Raw genomic sequence first — 18,217 nt, forward strand, 5'->3', positions numbered from 1 at the left:
TTCTCAAAAATTTTCTTTGTAACATCATACTGAAATATTAGGAAAAACCAGACGAGAGTGAGCAGGAGACCCTTACACACACACACACACACACACACACGCCCCTCTGACAAGAAAAGGAATCCAAAAGCAATAACCAATCCCAAAATGCCAGGAAGCAGGGTTATAAATTTAACGCAAACAGCTCCCTCTTCAAATTCCCAGTCCGTTTATCAAATTTTAAAAACGAAATGACAAGTTAAGATTATTAGTCAAAATATATAAATAAATCACCTTACATCTGTTATTGCCAAGGTCTGTGAATGATTTCACAGTGGTTGGTTGTAATAAGTGAATACACAGGCAACCTGGGCTGGAGCGGAACTGGGCCAGGTAAAGCTGGCAGCTGGCCAGTCCTCAGACAGCGCAATTAGCTCAGAGGGCAGACGCCAATGCTGGGCTGCACACAGGGGCCTTTAAGAAGTCATTTGGTGAGATTGCTCTCACAATGCAGCACTGACAACTTACCCGTTGCTTGGTCTACGATCTCCTACATGCGAGCCCGTTGTTTATAGAAAGAAGTTTTTTTTGACGTCTCTGAAAAGCAAGGATTAAGTCAACTCATCATAAATTCCTCCTGCTAGAAACCAAGTCCTGGAAAAACTTTTTTAAAATATAGTTTGTCAAATGCTTTGGGTTTTAATGAAATGGCAAGATCTAGGAGTCATAAATTATCTGGTGGAACAGGAGGCCTCACGGAGAATGAGGAACGCTGGAGTTCTGTGTTCAAGATGAATTGCTGGAAAAGTGTCTATCTTAAAACTCGGTCCTGTTCCTTACCTGTTTAGATTTACACAACAGCCAATGTTAACAGCCCTTATGTGGCTGCCGAATGCCAAATGTAAACAGAAAAACAAGACAAAAAGTTCTTTGAGTGTATTTCCCTCAGTTGGCCCAGAGCCAGTTCTGCCATGCAGGGCCCCCCTGCCCTCCTGGCATCATTCTGTCACTGCTGTTAATAGTATTATTGGTGTTGGAACAAAGCCAGCTGTCTGATTTCTCAAACCAATTTGTCTGATAGCATGGATTATTGTGTTAGGTAATCTGTCACTTCTGGAAAAGACCAATCTTTAATGTCCTTCCTATACATATTGCTCTCTGAGCATTTGAAGGCTTTTTGGTGACACCACCCCATGCCCAGCTTATTCACCCCAGAAGTAACTGTCATTTGGCACCTTCTCAGCTAAACAGCAAAAGCATTTTAAACAGAGAGCTACACAAATCTAAACTTCTTAGATTATTTATGCAATACACGTAAATGTTAAGAGCAGATCTACACCAACAAAGGAAAATGATCCCATAACGTGCCTAAAAATCACTTGTGACTCGATTATAGGAACAGTTCCTAAAGGATTCAGGAAGTCCCGCCTCTCTAGGCAATTGCTTCAATTCTCCACTTCACCTGGTGAGCATAATCTGAGAACGAGAATCTCTTTTTTTTTTCTTTTTTTAGGAATATTTTCAGTGCGCCCTCCAAAGAAGATATAGGCTATTTTCAAAAAGGACATTCACCACTTGGGAGGCTGAGCCCTGAGTCCCAGCCTCCTTCCCTGCCTTGGCTCATCCTGGTGCTTCTTACCTCATGGTCACGAGACGGTGGTCTCCCTCCAGTCCTCCATCCAGATAGAAAGAAAAGGGGAAAAGAAGAAGGTGATGCCAGCCTACACCAGAAAAACAAAATCTCTCCCCAAAATTCCAGCAAATTTCTACTAACGTCTCACTGGGAAGGCCGGGGCATGTAGTGGCTGGGTACATTGCCACCTCAAACAGGATTAGAATTCTCTCAGGAAAGCAGAAGGGGAGAGTGGATATTGAGAAGGTCTCTAGCGGAGTCCCCCACAATACATTCTAGTCGTATATCTCCACTCAGAGGGGAGGGCCATGCCCAGACTTCAGTGAAGTGGGCTGTCTTCTCCAAGACTCCCGTAAGTACCAAAGGCAAAGGCGTTCACTCTCAAAGGGGGACAATTTTGACCTGAACTCATAGCCAGTGAAATGCTGACTTAACTGTCATGCCTTCAGCAAAGTGAGCAATTATGAGATCAAGATGTGATCGCTACTAATTCTGGAAGCAAGCAGCTTCAGGATTTTCTCATACAAGGTTGACCATGAAACATGAATCTCACACACAGTTATTTAAAAAAAGAAAACCAACTTTCTCATGGAAATTATCAGGTTGCATATTGCTATAGAAACGGACAACTTCCTGATCCAACATATTGCGAAAAGTACTCCCTATTGAATCAAAATGGAAAGGGGTGAGGGGAGGAAAACAGAAGTTATTAATTCTATTTATAAAACAGAAAAATAACAGAGTGAATATTCCCTTTAACTAATGGGTTTCCCTTCAGATGATTTCTAAGAGCAAGATTCCCTGATATCTTTACAGTAGCTCAATTTAGATGCCTCTTTTATGGGAACATGGCTAATTGAAAAAATGTAACCCAACACTTGAACTGTGTAAAGACTTGGCACGAGACTGGCAACACATTAGTAATTGCTAAAGCTGGATAATGGATACACAGAGGTTCATTGTGGTCTGTCCTCTGCTTTTGCTTTTGGTTTGAAATTCTACATAATTTTTTAAAAGATTTGCCACTAGAAAACTAAAAGTTCTGATTTCTTCTTAAAACAAAAGTTTCACACTCTCTTTTCTAACTTAAAAGGGAGTGTGCTGTGTGAAGAACAGATTCAAGTCAGTGGGGAAATGCAGAATGGGGACTCATTAATTCATAAAATCTATTTTCAAATTCAGAAAAAATGGTTTCTGCTATGAAAAATGAGCATTCTTTTGAGAATACTTAAAAATGTAGGGATGTGTTACTGTGGCTACAAATGTTATGTGACGTAGGAAAATAATCTCTGTAGAAATGTTGTCCCCAGAGAGCCTCTCTCCACCTTTCAGCTGGGTCATATCACTTGATGCTCAAAGCACATGACGAATGCTGTGATCTCTCCAATATCCTTTCTCCATAACAAGTGGCAGGAATTCCTCCTCTTGTTTTTCCAGAACAAACTTTGTAAAGAAAGGCTGTGGCTTATACACAGCTGACTTTTGCAAACAAACCATACTCTGTGTCTATTACTGTGCACAAGAGTATTTCTTATTCTTGGCTTATTAATTTAAAGCCAACCATGGCTTTTAAAACATTTATCTACACCCAGATTATTTCCTTTCAGCCCGTCATCCACACGACCGTTTCCCAGTTGTCTATCGTTGTATGAATTCCTGAGATAAAATCATTTCCATACTGTTCACTCTGAGATTTCTCTAGTTTTGAAAGAAATCTTCTACTCACTCCCTATCTTCCCAAACCCTCGATATGAGTGTTTCCTCAAGTTCAGTTATTCCTTCAGAGGCACACTAAATATTTTCGTATTCATTCACTTATTCATTTGCAATGCAAACTAACTTATTTTCCAGATCACTCATAGAAAGGTATCTTTCCAAAAGATGCCCTATCCCATGCATAAACCATTTCTATTTTCAAACAATAAATGTATGTCCAAATGAAATGTTTCTGCAATGAAAAACAAGTTGGTAGCACTACTTAATTTGATTATGATCTTGGAACTGAAGGTCTGGAATGATTTTTAATCGTTGCAATTTTTTTCTTGATATTTCTTCTGGAGCACTATAAAACACTTTAGTTTTCTAAGTATTACTACATGGCCAAAACTGCATTGACAAATGAAAATAAAGTGTTAGCTTAAAAATAGAATTTTGTCCATCAAGATAGCCTGCAAATGGGGCTGGCCCCGTGGCCGAGTGGTTAAGTTCCTGCGCTCCGCTGCAGGCGGCCCAGTGTTTCGTTAGTTCGAATCCTGGGCGCAGACATGGCACTGCTCATCAGACCACGCTGAGGCAGCATCCCACATGCCACAACTAGAAAGACCCACAACGAAGAATATACAACTATGTACCGGGGGGCTTTGGGGAGAAAAAGGAAAAATAAAATCTTTAAAAAAAAAAAAAAAAGCCTGCAAAGCAAAACAGACCTATGGGAAGCTACAATCTTGGAACATATTACCAAATTTGTGGTGGGAAAATGTTTATGGCTTAGTTCTGGTTAATTATTCTAGTCCACGTATGCATGAGAAGTAAATTCTGCCCTTTTGAAGAGAAAAGCACCAAAAAGGAAACGTTGGCAGTTCTCTGTATACCACTGGGGCAGTTTAATGTGTACCATACTTTGCCACGTCAGCAGAAGTGGGGACCCCTGGAGCTACTGTGACCCATGAAAAAGGCAATATTGGGAGAAGGGGAATGAGCAAAATCACACCAAACTGCATAAGATCCTGGTCGCCGGGCTGTTATGGAATTGTAAATCCGTTAAAACCTGCTTCAAAAACAACTTTTCACAACTGTAAAGCAGAATAGCTCGTACAGCCACAAAATCTTTCTCTCTTAAGGTCCTGTCATTTGAACAAATCCCCCAGGGACCCTGGCAAGTGGTAGCCCTGTTAAAGAATGTCACCAGTATTAACAGTCTATTTCTATGCTAAAAAAAAAAAAAAAAATCATTAGATGGCCACCAAAGAAGACTTTGAAGAAAATACCCTTTGCTTTAAGAACATTGTTCTTTTTTTTTTTTTTTTTTAAAGATTGGCACCTGGGCTAACAACTGTTGCCAATCTTTTTTCTCTTTTTTTTCTGCTTTATCTCCCCAAACCCCCCTGTACATAGTTGTATATCTTAGTTGCAGGTCCTTCTAGTTGTGGGATGTGGGACGCCGCCTCAACGTGGCCTGGCAAGCAGCACCATGTCCGCGCCCAGGATCCGAACCCTGGGCCGCCACAGCGGAGTGCGCGAGCTTAACCACTCGGCCACGGAGCCGGCCCCAAGAACATCGTTCTTTATTAGAAGTTTAATGGAGAAAAAAAGGAGAGATCCACAATAGGCAAATGTAATAGATAGGAAATGTAGAAATACCCAAGAGCAAGGCCACACATTACAACATTCTTGGAAGGGGGGCTTTTCTTCAAGAGAGGCTAACCAGGCAGATGTTAGTACCTTGAATTTACTACCATCAGGGCACCCTGGCAGGAGGATAAGTGGGGGGACTTGCCTTATACCCTAATGACAGCTCAGTGTTGATATGATTACAAACCAGACATGTGCAGTCTGTGGAGAGCAGTGCCCAATCTGTGCCAACATGGTATCGACACCTATTTGGTGTGCAGCAATGCTGGGTATAACTTGGGTACATTGGAATGATGTGCTGGAAAACCGGCAGAACATATTCCAAAGAATTTCTTTAAGAAACTCTACAAAGGGTGAGTATGGAAATGCTGAGACAGAAAGACCTTATGGAAACATTTTGGGAAGACCATACCCCTGGCAGCATTTACAGACAGTATGGCCAAATCATTGGTCCAACAAACAGTTCTACAAAATTCAGCAGCTGTCAGACTCACAAGACTGGACGGGGCTGGAGGAGGTGTCGCAGCCCATCTCTTGCCTCCTTAAGCAGGATGTCAGGAGAGTTGGTACCATTTTTTTTTAACATCATCTATTAGTCACTAAAGGACTGGCGGGGGGTGGGGGAGTGGCAGGTGGTGCGGGCAGAGGATCGTCGCTTTGCTTTGTTTTGGTTTTTTATCTCCTTCATATTTGCCTCTAGCACTCTTGCTTGAAATTTGTAAGAGTCAAGGCAGCATAAATATAGTTCCACAAAGCTATCCCAGGAAGGAGCTCTAATGAGCTCTTTTAGAGCTTGGTCTGAAAATCCACACTGGAATCTTGATGCTCAGAAGATGATGTTCTTATCAGGCAATAGAGCATCGTAGAAAAGACATGGAATTTAGAGTTAGAACTGAGTTTGAATCCTGAATCTGCCCAAGTCATAAAGAGTTGCAGATGCTAAATTATCCTGTTCAAAGCTCACCTTACTTCTTTATCATGTCGCATGGGTAGGTCTCTTTGGTTGCCACTTAAAGTATCCTTGTGCTTAGAAATATATGGCTCTCTTAACCTCCAGACTATAAGTGCAAGAGAAAGCACTTGCCGGGCCTTACCTAGGGTCTCTCAGGTGTGAGAATTGGCCATACGTCAGTAACAGAAAATCAGTTCATCCAAAACTAATTTGCTGAAAATCAACTGCCAAATAATCCATTTATCTAAATGCCCAATTCACTGAATTTTCCCAATTTATGGATTTATTAAAAACTAGTTTCTTTCAACTATTTGTAGACTTTACAGAAATTTGTATTGGGCAGAGTGATTTTTAACAGCTGTTGAAATAAGATTTCTTCAAAGTTAGAGTTAATTGTGTTTCATTTTCTCTTCATAACAACACATTAGGGATTATTCCATTGGTCAAAAGGAAAGAATCACAAAGTGATTTGGTCTCATGAGTTTATTTAATATTAAGAAAATATTGTTCATTGTTAGTAACCAAAATTTCATCATTTTATAAGGTAATCTTTTGGTTTACACTGATTTTTTTCTCATTCTTTTATATCCTTTTTATATAATTCTTGTTCCAAGTTCAAATCAAGACTCTGCCCTTAGTCTCCGGGTAGCCCTGGCCAGGGGGCTTCATCTCTCTGTGCTTTATTTCCCTCATTTGGAAAATGGGACTAACAGCTCCTATTTCATGGCTGTTGAGAAGATTAATCTGGTTTATTAATATATGTAAAGTGCTTAGAACAGCAATTGGTATATAGTAAGGCTCAAATGAATGTAAGCTATTATTATAGCTTTTTAAAAATATTGTATTAAAGTGTGTCTTTCAACACTTGGGTCGCCTTCAATATTTTGAAAACTTCTTACTTTGACACTCACTTACTCTACACCTCCTACCCCCGGAAATGTCCCTTCTTGCCTCTTCTGTACTGTGGCAGCACCTTGAACTGGCCTCTATGAGAGCATATGTTTATATCCACGTCTAGGTGGACTGTGACCAGAAACCATTGTCCGTTCATCACCGTAGGCTGTAGCACCATAGTGCCTGCTAGCACGGTGCTCCGTGCTTGGTGCTTGGTGAGCTTCCCTTAAGCCTTTGCCAAATGAACAGGTAAGTGATACAAATGAACCTAGCACATCTTAGGGTGGGTCATGTGACTGGTGTCTGGACTCATCCCTTTTATGTTGGCTTTTACTGGCTTCTGTTTCAAAGGGCGGCCTTTTGTGAACTCCTGCCCTCATTCTGGAATACACTCTCTTGTGAGCAAACAGCTCCCATCTCCACTTAACACCAGCCCCCTTCCCTCAGAGCCAAGCAACGGTATTACATTACCAGGCGTTCTCATTCTCAGAGGTACTTCCTGGGATGAAGTGTAAATTAATGCCAGCCTGACCACTCTGGGTCATTAAAGACCAGATGGTAATTTTTGCAAGAGGAGCAACTGAACCCTACTGGCCTGGCCCAAGTCCAACCCGGATAATTGCCTCCTGCCTACGGAATATCCCCCCCTCTCATTTCAGACACAGAAATGATTCTCACTTCATCCTCTGAAAGCTGGCCAGGCAGGGCTGTGATGGTTTTTCACCCGACTGTGCTGCCTGGGGGCGGTGGGGTGAGCAGCTTTCCTCTGGGGGACTGCAAAGTGCTCTGGGGCAAGGGTGGTAGGCAGCATAAATCCAAACGTTTTAATAATATATTTGGGGAAGAAAGACTTAGTCATCTTAAGTGAAAACACTTCATCTCTCATTGCATTTCTTTTTAAGCTACAGGAGTGATCAGAAGTCCATTGTACCTAAACAAGTTTTAATTTGGATGTGACTTATCTTTTTTTAGAATCACAGACATGTGGCTTATTCCCAGTCTAGGTCGTCCCTGGAATGGTCCACTTTTGACATTAAAGCTACATAAAGCAGTCATGGATGGGCTTTTGCTGGCGCAAATCCCCTGTATTATTACTATGGGAGGAAGCCAAGGGGTTCAGCAAGAACCTCAGATGCTTGCTCAGCATGTAACTGCCTACATAGGAGAAAACCTGATTGGCAGGACAGATGGAACAGTTCAGTCTAACCATGAAACATCCAGGGCCAAGGTCAAGAGCGCCCGAGGTTGACTGACACAAAGATAAACAGACGGAGCACAAGGCATAATGAGCAAGGACTGGTTAGGAACACCATCCCCAGTAGGCCTGCAGGTCTTGACCCTTTTGCATGAGATTATCCAGAATAGTTGGATAGACCTGAAGGGGGAAAAATTTCCTGAAGTGGTTTACGGTTATGTATTGGCTTGCCACTCTTGGAAAAACCTGAGGTTCAGAATTCTCTACACCTCCCTTTGTGTCCTTGGCCAGAGGTATGGTTTGCATGGAACGGGCTGAAGCATATTTTCTCCACCCAGAAAAATGTCACGAGGCCTCAGAAGACCACTAAATAGCTTATTGCAGGACCGTAGGGGACCCCTGACTTGCCCACAAACACATTCTCTTCACCCATGGCCTTGGCTCAAACCTGCCTTGGAGAAGCAATGTCATGAGTCAAGCTAATACTTAGTAATAAAGCTTCCTGGGAAAGCAAGACTGCCAAAGTTTAAGTGGTGGGTTTTTATAACCAGGATTATGGTCCATTAAGGGACGAGGATGAAAACACCAGCTCGTTTCATTTTGATCTCTTGTCTAAGCAGAACCACCATTCTATTCCCAATTAAAGTTCCACAAGAAAAATGCTGATATTTCTCCTCCAGAAACAACCTTCCTGGCACTTTCCCAAAAACCCACCGTGGTCTGAAGCCACATGCTCACACTACTGAGATTCTGTGGCTTTGTTTTCTCCAAGGAGGTAAATGGCCTGTAAATAAAATGAGTTTTCAATTGAGATTTTTTTTGCATGCAAAAGAGAATACGCAAAATATGTTCAATCCACATTGGACATGGAAAGAGTATGCCATTTGATAATATGGAATAGTGGTTCTTCCCAGTGATGATCTTCCTGGCTTTGTGCTGCACGAAGGGAGGACGTGGACAACTGATGATCACAGTGAAGCCACCATGGCCACGAAATAGAATTCAGCTTCGACCTTTAACTTGCCCCATGGCTCAGGGAATGGGCATGAACTACCTGGTTCCTCCATTCTTCTCACACTAGTAAATTCCAACAGTGACTGGCGTGCACAGCAAAGACAAGCGCCCTCTCTTCTAGACATGGCCTGGTCACTTTTGAGAGCAAGGCACACAGGCATCTTCAGGGCATTCTAGATGAATCTTCACAGGCATGAACATTGACAAGGAGAAAATTAGGACTTTTGGTTAAACAACTGAGGAAGGCTTGGGTCTGTCCCATCCTTCCAGAGGTGTCAGTGTAACAAGCTATTTTTTGGACTTTTCCAATAAAAAGTAAAAAGTAGCTTTGTATTATGTACTAAAATAAATTCCAGTCTAACCAAAGAGCTCTCATATCTACATAAGGAATCTCCCAAAGGCTATTCGAAATGAAGTTTAAAAAAAAGAACTAATAAACTATTTTTATAAGACATATTGAAGAACAGCGTCAAGAAAGAAGTCTAGGGGCCGGCCCCGTCGCTGAGTGGTTAAGTTCACACGCTCCACTGCGGCAGCCCAGGGTTTCTCTGGTTCAGATCCTGGGCATGGACATGGCACTGCTGGTCAGGCCACACTGAGGCGGTGTCCCACATGCCACAACTAGAAGGACCTGCAATGAAGATGTACAACTATGTTCCAGGGGGATCTGGGGAGATACAGCAGAAAAAAAAAAAAGATTGGCAACAGTTCTTAGCTCAGGTGCCAATCTTTAAAAAGAAAAAAGAAACCAGGCGTGAAGCAAAAAGACAACCTACCAACCAGGAGAAAATATTTGCAATCACATTTCCAACAAGGGGTTAATCTCCAAAATATATGAAGAACTTAAAACTCAAGAACAACAACAACAAAAATAATAATAAAGAAGTCTAATAGGTTGTTAAATAAACTCATCTTCAGGTGGAGATGAGAAGGCTCAACTTTCCCCAAGAAAGTTAAGCAATTTCTTTTTGAGAATGTTTTTGTCAAGCCATGAGATTTGAAGTAAACTCAAATTAAAAATGAAACAAATAGGAAGTTCTAACATCACCTAGCTTACGTGTGTCCTGTTCTGGCAACACATATGAGAAAATACATTCACTTGTTTCTAAACAGACAGAGGAAAAATATCGTTCATGGACAACCAGAAGCAAATATTTGTAACAAGAAATCAAAGAGAAATACAAAATCCCTGAAAAGAACTACCACTTGAACCAAGCAGTTTTTCTGTCTGTCCCCTTCTCTTCCTATGACTCACTCTAGGATACACTTGTCCCACATGATGGCTTGGTTTATCTCTGGACAAGAGGGAGTGTGAGATACAATATCTCCATGGAGAAGATTTTCTTTTTTTCTTTACCTAAGCTTTAAGATGTTGAGGATAGAGGAAAAGGAAAGATGTCTATGGGCTATGAGTTTGGGTTATCCCCTGGCTGGGCATTATAGCAGGGAATCTTCCTGAGTAGGATTTTCTTCTTCCAGAGCGTGTTCAGAGGAGGCAGAGCTGGTACCTCAGATACAGTGAGCCTAGGAGATTGATGCTGCTGAAATTTGAACTTGGAATCTGTTTTTATGTAATTGCATATGGACAGATAAACTGCAAATAGCCACCAAAACAAACAAAAAACCTACTAACCCTAAAGATGACTCAATGGACTGCTGGAATTTTCAGGGAGAATCAATATTTGCTAGGAGGATGTCTTAGTCTGCTCACGTTGTGATAGCAAAATCCCAGACCAGGTGGCTTCAGTTACAGAAAGTTGTTTCTCGCAGTCCTGGAGCCTGGAAGTGCAAGGTGGCAGCATCGGTGTCTGGTGAGGGCTCTGTCCTTGGGCGGTAGACAGCTGCTTTCTAGCTGTGTCCCCACACGATGGGGAGAGAGAGAGAAAAGAGAGAAATAAAAATCTCTGGTGTGTCTTCTTATAAGGATACTAATCTTATTGGATCAGGACTGCACCTTCACGACCTCATTTAATCTGAATTACTTCTGGAAAGACCCTATCTCTAAACACAGCCGCATTGGGGGTCAGGATTTCAACATGTGGATGGAGAGAGGAGACAAAATTTAGTCCGTAGCAGAGGGGCAATATTGAAAATGTTTAATTATTGGACACAGGCACCAACCAATCAGAACAGATGCTTGCCAAGTCTGGTCGGATGCCAGCTGGACTGGCACATACCAGCAGAATATCAGCTCTACCCTTGAGATCTGGAAGAAACAAAAGAAGCAAAAGACCTCCCCCTTGCCTCCTCCTGGAAAAATCTTCGCTGTCCATGTTAGAGATGGCTTCTATGACATAGTGCATTGCCCCAAAATATAAAAACTAGATCTTATCTATTCATGTCTGGAAGTAAATGTGTTGCTTTATCAATACAAACATATTTTAGTTAACCTATTAACAGTGTTTATCTGGAAGGAAGAGAATTCTAGGAAACTTTCACTTTATGGATGATAGGGTTTTACTATGTGCACGTATTTTTTTGGTAATCAGAAAAATCAACAAAGATATTGAAACTGTTTTACATTTGCAAAGCTGTCTGCTCTTTAGTCCTAAAATCCTATAGGAAAGAGCTACGTTAGCAGCAGAGTTTTTCCTGGGGTTTTCCTATTGGAATTAATCTACTGCATGAGGAGTTGGATCTGTTTTATACATAAAAACCACTTTCATTCATGTGAATAGTTTATTCCTTGTTCCTAGGTTGGTTTTTTAAAAGCGACAAGAATGACAAATTTCTTAATGAGAAATTGAAGTGTTTAAGAAGACAGTTCTAACAAAATTCAAAAGAGTGGTTGTCGCAGGGCTGTGGGCACTCTTTAAGCATGATTTCAGTCCCTCTCTCCTAGGAAATGAAATCGCTCCTTCTCTTCCTCAGTATTTGAAGAGAGGAAGCCTTCTTGCCCCAAAAGGAGATGTTAAATAGACAAGAAAGACAACCCAGATCTTGTTTCCATATGGATGTCCTACTTGATGTTTGTATTAGTTTCACAAGTCTCACACTGCAGGACAGTTAGTGCCCAATACACTAAACACTAGAATCATCTCTCAGGCATTGTGGCATTTCCAAATTCTCCCTGAAGGCTAGTCCTGCTGAGAACCACTGCATTTCACTAAGCTAGACTACTCACAGCCTCTAAAACACTCCATATCATACTGTGCCTGCCTCTGGATCACTGCATATTCTGTTCCTTCTAACTGAAACATTCAACTGACCTTTCTTCCTTGAGTTACTGCTTATCTTTTCTAAGTCTGAAAAGGTTGAGTTACTATTCACCCTTCCTAACCCTGAAAAGGCTTCTCTCATTTTTCCCATGCCACACTTCTCATGCTCCACTTTGAATATTGCACATAGTAGCCAATGAGTTCATGTGCAAATAACTGAAAACCTGTCTAACGGTGGCTTTGAACCAAAAAACAAACACAAAGTCTAGAAGTGGGTGAATTCAACGCTATTTCAGCAGCTCAATTTTATTATTGAAAATTCATGCTGTTTTCTTCCTTCAGCTCAACCATTCTCAGCATTTTTGGCTTTTTACCCTCTTGCTAATTGCCTCATGGTTGCAAGATGGCTGCCCAAGCTCCAGCATCATGCCCTTGCATAACTATTGCAATTAACAAAGAAGAGGATGGTCAGAAGGCTTTCTCCCAAACATATTCTATCTTTTTATCTGGGAAATAAATCTGAGTAATAAGATATCCTCCACATCTCATTACCTGGAACTGTTCCACATTAACATGCCCCAAAAGAAGCTAAGCAAGTCTCTATCAAGGAGTAATATGTGCAGTTTATTGTATCAATTATACTTCAACAATGCTGTTAAAATATCCACAACTAGGCTAACAACTGCTATTAGCAACATAGTTTAAAATAGATTAAGATACCATTCTTTATAAAATAAAACTGCTCCTTAGCATGTACAGAAAACTGAATTAATGTATTTGGAATGAAGAATGCCTTGTGATGGGGGAAGAGGGACCAAGTTGTGGTGAAACCATCAAATTCCCTGTCATTCAAAGTTGTGCCTCTATGATTCGTCCCTCAAGGATGCTGGATCCCTCTATAACTAGGTGATGATAATAAAACAGCTGCTTATATTTGACATACCACTTTGCAAAGTTTTTCATCTAATCTTAACATCTATCCTGGAGGTAAATAGTATTGTTCCTAATTTACAAGGGAGAACAGAGGCTCAAAGAGGGTAAGTCCCTTGCCCAAGTCCACCTGGCTTAAATAGCCCAAGGGAGGCCACACCCCAGGCCTGTCTATAACACCTGCACCCTCATGTCCTGGTCGTGTTCACCCTGGGGCCACTCTGAGTTAGAAATACCCAAAACCTTGGGTACAACTCCATGAAATCCACTACCCTTACCGCTCCAAAGGAGATAAACAAGCCCCCCAACCTCCCCCCAAGCAGTTATAGAATCAGTCCAGACCTAGCCTGCAAGAAACGAGCCAGGAAATAGTCTTTCTAGCCCCACCATAAAGTTTACTGACTGACATGGTCCAAGAGACCGTTTCAGAATTCATATGGGCTAAGAGGACCCAACTTCTTGTCGAAGCAGAGAGATTGTAAGCATTTGGTTAGTATAATGAAATCCAGTTAGTATTAAATAAAAGTGTTTATTGAGGGTCCAAAATGGGTTGGCTCCTAAACAAAACACAAGATCAGACCTGGATGTCTACAGAAAATTTAGCTGCTTCACTGACTAGTTTATGAACTAAATATAAAAATAGACTCATACGTTATTCCAAGTAAAGATAACAGATGGAGGCCCTTTTTAGACTTAAACTGCTATGCCCTATTATTAAGAGAATTAATATAAATGTTCCCTGAATGTTTATAAGGTGTTTACTCAGTTTCTATTCTGAAAATCAGGACATCTTGGTACCAAAAATATTTCATGCCCAACAGTTAGACAAAACCACTATTTCTTCGGTTTACAGCCTCTCTTAATCTCTTTGTGGAAATCTCCAGACCTCAACTACATTCCTTGAAATTTTACAGGGCACAAGAGGAACAGAAATCAGCTCAAAATGAATATGTGTATTCAGAAATGCATTGAGATTTTTCCAACTTTTCAGGTACCTCCTACAAATTAATCTTCTTCAGGGCCCTGGTGGTCCCTGAATCACTGTTTCACATCCCCACTCCGCAGCCCCTCCTCTGGATTCTCTTGATAGGAATAAGTGCCCGATCATTAGGGAAGAAAAACTTTATTGACTCAAGATCTGGGAGGGCCGGCGCAAGGTCAGGAGCAAGTACCACCAGTTTTACATAATTTTTGCATCTGCACCAATTTGATTTAAGGCTATAAGTGGAATTTATTGGTGAGTATTGCATTATAAAAAGTGGTTTATACCACATTGTCTCATATTTGTTATGATTCAGTCAGAAGTGAATTGTACGCATGCTGTCTGCAGTGAGCCGATACAATGGAGGAAAAAAATGGCTCTTGAAAGGCACATTTGTTCTCCTTCCCATTGTCTTTAATGGTTTACTTAGGTGGAAGAAAAACTGCTTTAATGTTAAAACTGTATCTTTTCCTATGACACTGGTTACCAAATGGAAATTATTAGAACAAAAGAAAGCAAAAAGAAGTTGAACCTGATTTATTAAGACAGTGGTTATAGAGAAGAATGGAGTTGTTTTAGCAAAATGTGCAAAATGAAGAAATTACTTAGGATCTCCAAAAAGAAAACAAATGTGTAGAAATTCAGGATGAAACATTCTGGAATTTCAAATTTCAACAAACAACAACAAAAAAACTTATTTGCTTAGCATCCCTTGTTTTACCTTGATTGTATCTCTATCAGGAGTTGGAAACCTTTCAAAAACAGTCCACATGGCTTGTCCCCATGCACCTGGCATGCCTCAGGAGTGGAGAGAACGGATGCCCACTATGCTTTGAGCAAGATGACAACTGAAAGTAACTTAAAGTTCCATGAAACTCCTCCAGGTTCCTTTTTAGAAGGCAAATTGGGCAGTATTTTTTCCTATACCAATCCTGCCATTTTTCCCCCAGAAATTTAAAAATCCTGGTTGCTAGATCTGAAGAACTGCTTGTACCATTCCGAGAGTCAATGACACACTCTCCAAGCTGACAGGAACATCGGCGTCTCCTCTGAGACTACAGCCAGGCTTCCAGATTCTCTCTCAGTTCTCCGTTAATGTTTTCTTTGTCACGGCTGTAATTTGTCTAAAGTCCAAGAGGACACTGAAAACAGAAAACTCACTTCTCAATCGATTGATGCTGTCAAAGAGTTGAAGACTCATGACCAGATGTGTCCCTAGGAGCTGCCTGAGACTTGGGAGAGTGAGTATGATTTGGCCATTTCTCCACTCCATTTTTCTATAGAGGCCCCCCATAAGCTCATGGGCACACTGGATACCTCCAGTTTGGTTTGGTTTGGTTTTCTCTGCCTTTTACCATCACCCTCTGGTCCAATATCCTAAATGATCTTTTTTAATATGTACGGATGAAATAATATGATGTCTGGGATTCGCCTTAAAATATTCCAGGGACCAGGGGAAATCAGGCAGCTATAAATGAAACAAGATGGGCCGTGCGTTGGTAATTTTTGAACCTGGGTGATGGGTACAAAGGGGATTCATTATACTTTCTACTTTTGTATATGTTTAATGTTTCCCCTAATAAAAAGTATTTAGATATTGCTGTCAGGAAGTGGCGTTGTTTGGGGTTTTGTTTGGTTTGGTTTGGTTTTGGAGAATTTACATGTGGCTGTCTACTGGACAGCTAGGCCAGTGGTCTGGTCCACTCAGGGCAGCTGTAGCAGCGTTGGCCTTTGCAGACAGTCAGGGACAAGACATTTCATTTTATTATGAATAGATGTGCTACCAATCCATGAGCCAGAGCCAATGCTGAGTCCTATAAAACCCACACTGTGGGATTCTCTTGGAAGCAGAATTCCGTCCCTTGTTCACAGAAGGCTGCTTGGAGAGGGCCCTCAGCTCCTGCCCCTGACACCTGCAGGTGACTCACAGGGGATTAACTGGTGGAGAAGAGGCTGCTCCAGTCCATGGGGAGAAGGGGTGAAGGGAGAGGGAGGGGAGGTGGCACGAAGGATGCCCAGCTGCCCAGAGACAACTCTTCTCAGCTCGGAAGTAGAAGGCTAGGTCCATCCTGGGTGTCTGTCACAAGCCTGGCAAACAATGGGTTAACTAGGGCTGCTTTAACTTGAGGCACTGAGAATTGGAGACCCAAGAAAATGAACGTATCTGGCAAATACATCTTGCATTGAAATGAATGTCACTTTACATCTTTTCTCTTCCCCCAACATGTCAAAGAAAAATTCTTTCACTGAAGGGTCTCCAAATCTTCTTGGTTTTCAAAATCAACCTCTCTCTGAATCTGTTACTAGAATGCGGAGAGGGCAATTATTCCAGAATAATCTGCTTTTCCAGGGCTCTTAAGACTAGAACATCCCTACATTCTCAACGCAGCTCAGCTGTCTGTAGAGCAGCCTCGGAAAACATGTCCGTAATTGGAAAGCACTGAGTGCCCTTCTGAGGCTTTGTTCTTTTATAGCTCGAGTGGTTCTCTCAAGTGTTGATACTAAAACTTGCTCCATTTATATAAAATCACAGCCATCCGCAAACTGTGTCCTTACAAAGGTTAATGTCATGGTTGTTAGATGAAAAACGATCCTCATCCCCTCAAGGAGCGATCTCCGGTTTTTAATGGTCCACCCCATCACTGAAAAATGTAGACACATACGCACCTCATATTTTCATATTGGTTTCCTTATAAATTACAACCCTGTTGTAATAATAGAAAAATAGTGACAAGTACATATGTAACAATGCGCCGTGCTCCTTTTTAAGCACTTTACATATTTTAATGCTTTTAATCTTCCCAACAACCCAGCAAGGGGTAATGTTTTTCCATTTTGACAGTGAGGAAACTAAGGCACAGAGAAGGTGAGGAGTTTACCCTAAGGGATACAGTCAGGAAGTGGCAGAGCCAGAATTCAAATCCTGACCATCTGGCTCCAAAGTTGATCTCTTAACTAGTAAGTTAGTACATGATAGAACTTGGGAAACAGGATGGGAGGGGTGGAGAGGAAAAAAAACTAAAGGATGAGAGCTTTCAAAACAAAATTAGAGGGACAGGCCCCGTGGCCGAGTGGTTAAGTTCACGCGCTCCACTTTGGCAGACCAGCATTTTGCCGGTTCAGATCCTGGGCACCGACATGGCACCGCGCATCAAACCACGCTGAGGCGGCGTCCCACATGCCACAACTAGAAGGACCCACAACTGAAAATATACAACTATGTACCAGGGGGCTTTGGGGAGAAAAAGGAAAAATAAAATCTTTAAAAAAAAAACAAAATTAGAGGGGCCGGCCCTGTAGCTGAGTGATTGAATTTGCGTGCTCTGCTTCGGTGTCCCAGGGTTTTGCCGGTTCAGATCCTGGGCACCAACATGTCACCGCCCATCAAGCCATGCTGAGGTGGTGTCCCACATAGCACAACCAGAGGGACCAAAAACTGCAATATACAACTACGTACTGGGGGGCTTAGGGGAGAAGAAGAAGAAAAAAAAAAGAAGGAAGAAAACAAAGAAGATTGGCAACAGATGTTAGCTCAGGTGCCAATCTTTAAAGAAAACAAAACAAAACAAAATTAGAAGGGAAGTCCTGTGGTGTAGTGGTTAAGTTCAGTGCACTCCGCTTCAGCAGCCCTGGTCCACGAGTTCAGATCCCAGGCCATATAAAGTAAAGGAAGATTGGCACGGATGTTAGCTCAGGGCAAATCTTCCTTGGCAAAAATAAAATAAAATAAAATTAGAATGTCTACCATCTTCTTCTAGGCCCCCACAAGGTAACATCTTGCACATTCCCAGGGGCTCCTACCTCCCCCATACCAGTTGGAGACCATTGACGCAAATGTTGTTTCTTTGGAAGCTGGCAGAAAGCTCTCTGGGAGGGCTTGGAGCTATAGATTCTGCAGATTGTGCCTGGTATTCAGTGTAATCAGAGTGATTCACGGCCTCTGATGAAGTGAATAAGCCGATACATCATAACTGGAGGTCTAGGTGCAGACCAACGTTCTCACTGTCCTCCAGCTACGTCTCTGGGCACTGTTAGACTCTGCCTATACTCATACTATCATTTATCCCCTGAAGAGCTTTGGATTGCATTTCCAGAAAAAGAGAAAAAAAGAGGTGTCAAGCAGTGAGTG

The 18,217-nt window shown here is 41.7% G+C and overlaps 1 long non-coding RNA gene across 1 annotated transcript in view; it reads right to left on the minus strand.

Moving 5' to 3' along the window:
• The window catches only part of LOC139082837 (uncharacterized), a 48,302-nt gene that overhangs the window by 11,901 nt on the left and 18,184 nt on the right, over positions 1 to 18,217 (minus strand). Inside the window, exons 2-3 of the long non-coding RNA XR_011539131.1 lie at positions 10,652 to 10,870; positions 508 to 576 (exon numbers count right to left, since the gene is read on the minus strand). This is a non-coding gene — a long non-coding RNA (uncharacterized lncRNA). The remainder of the gene's footprint in view (positions 1 to 507; positions 577 to 10,651; positions 10,871 to 18,217) is intronic.

This window comes from Equus przewalskii, chromosome 4 (assembly GCF_037783145.1).
Source record: "Equus przewalskii isolate Varuska chromosome 4, EquPr2, whole genome shotgun sequence".
Lineage (NCBI taxonomy): Eukaryota > Metazoa > Chordata > Mammalia > Perissodactyla > Equidae > Equus > Equus przewalskii.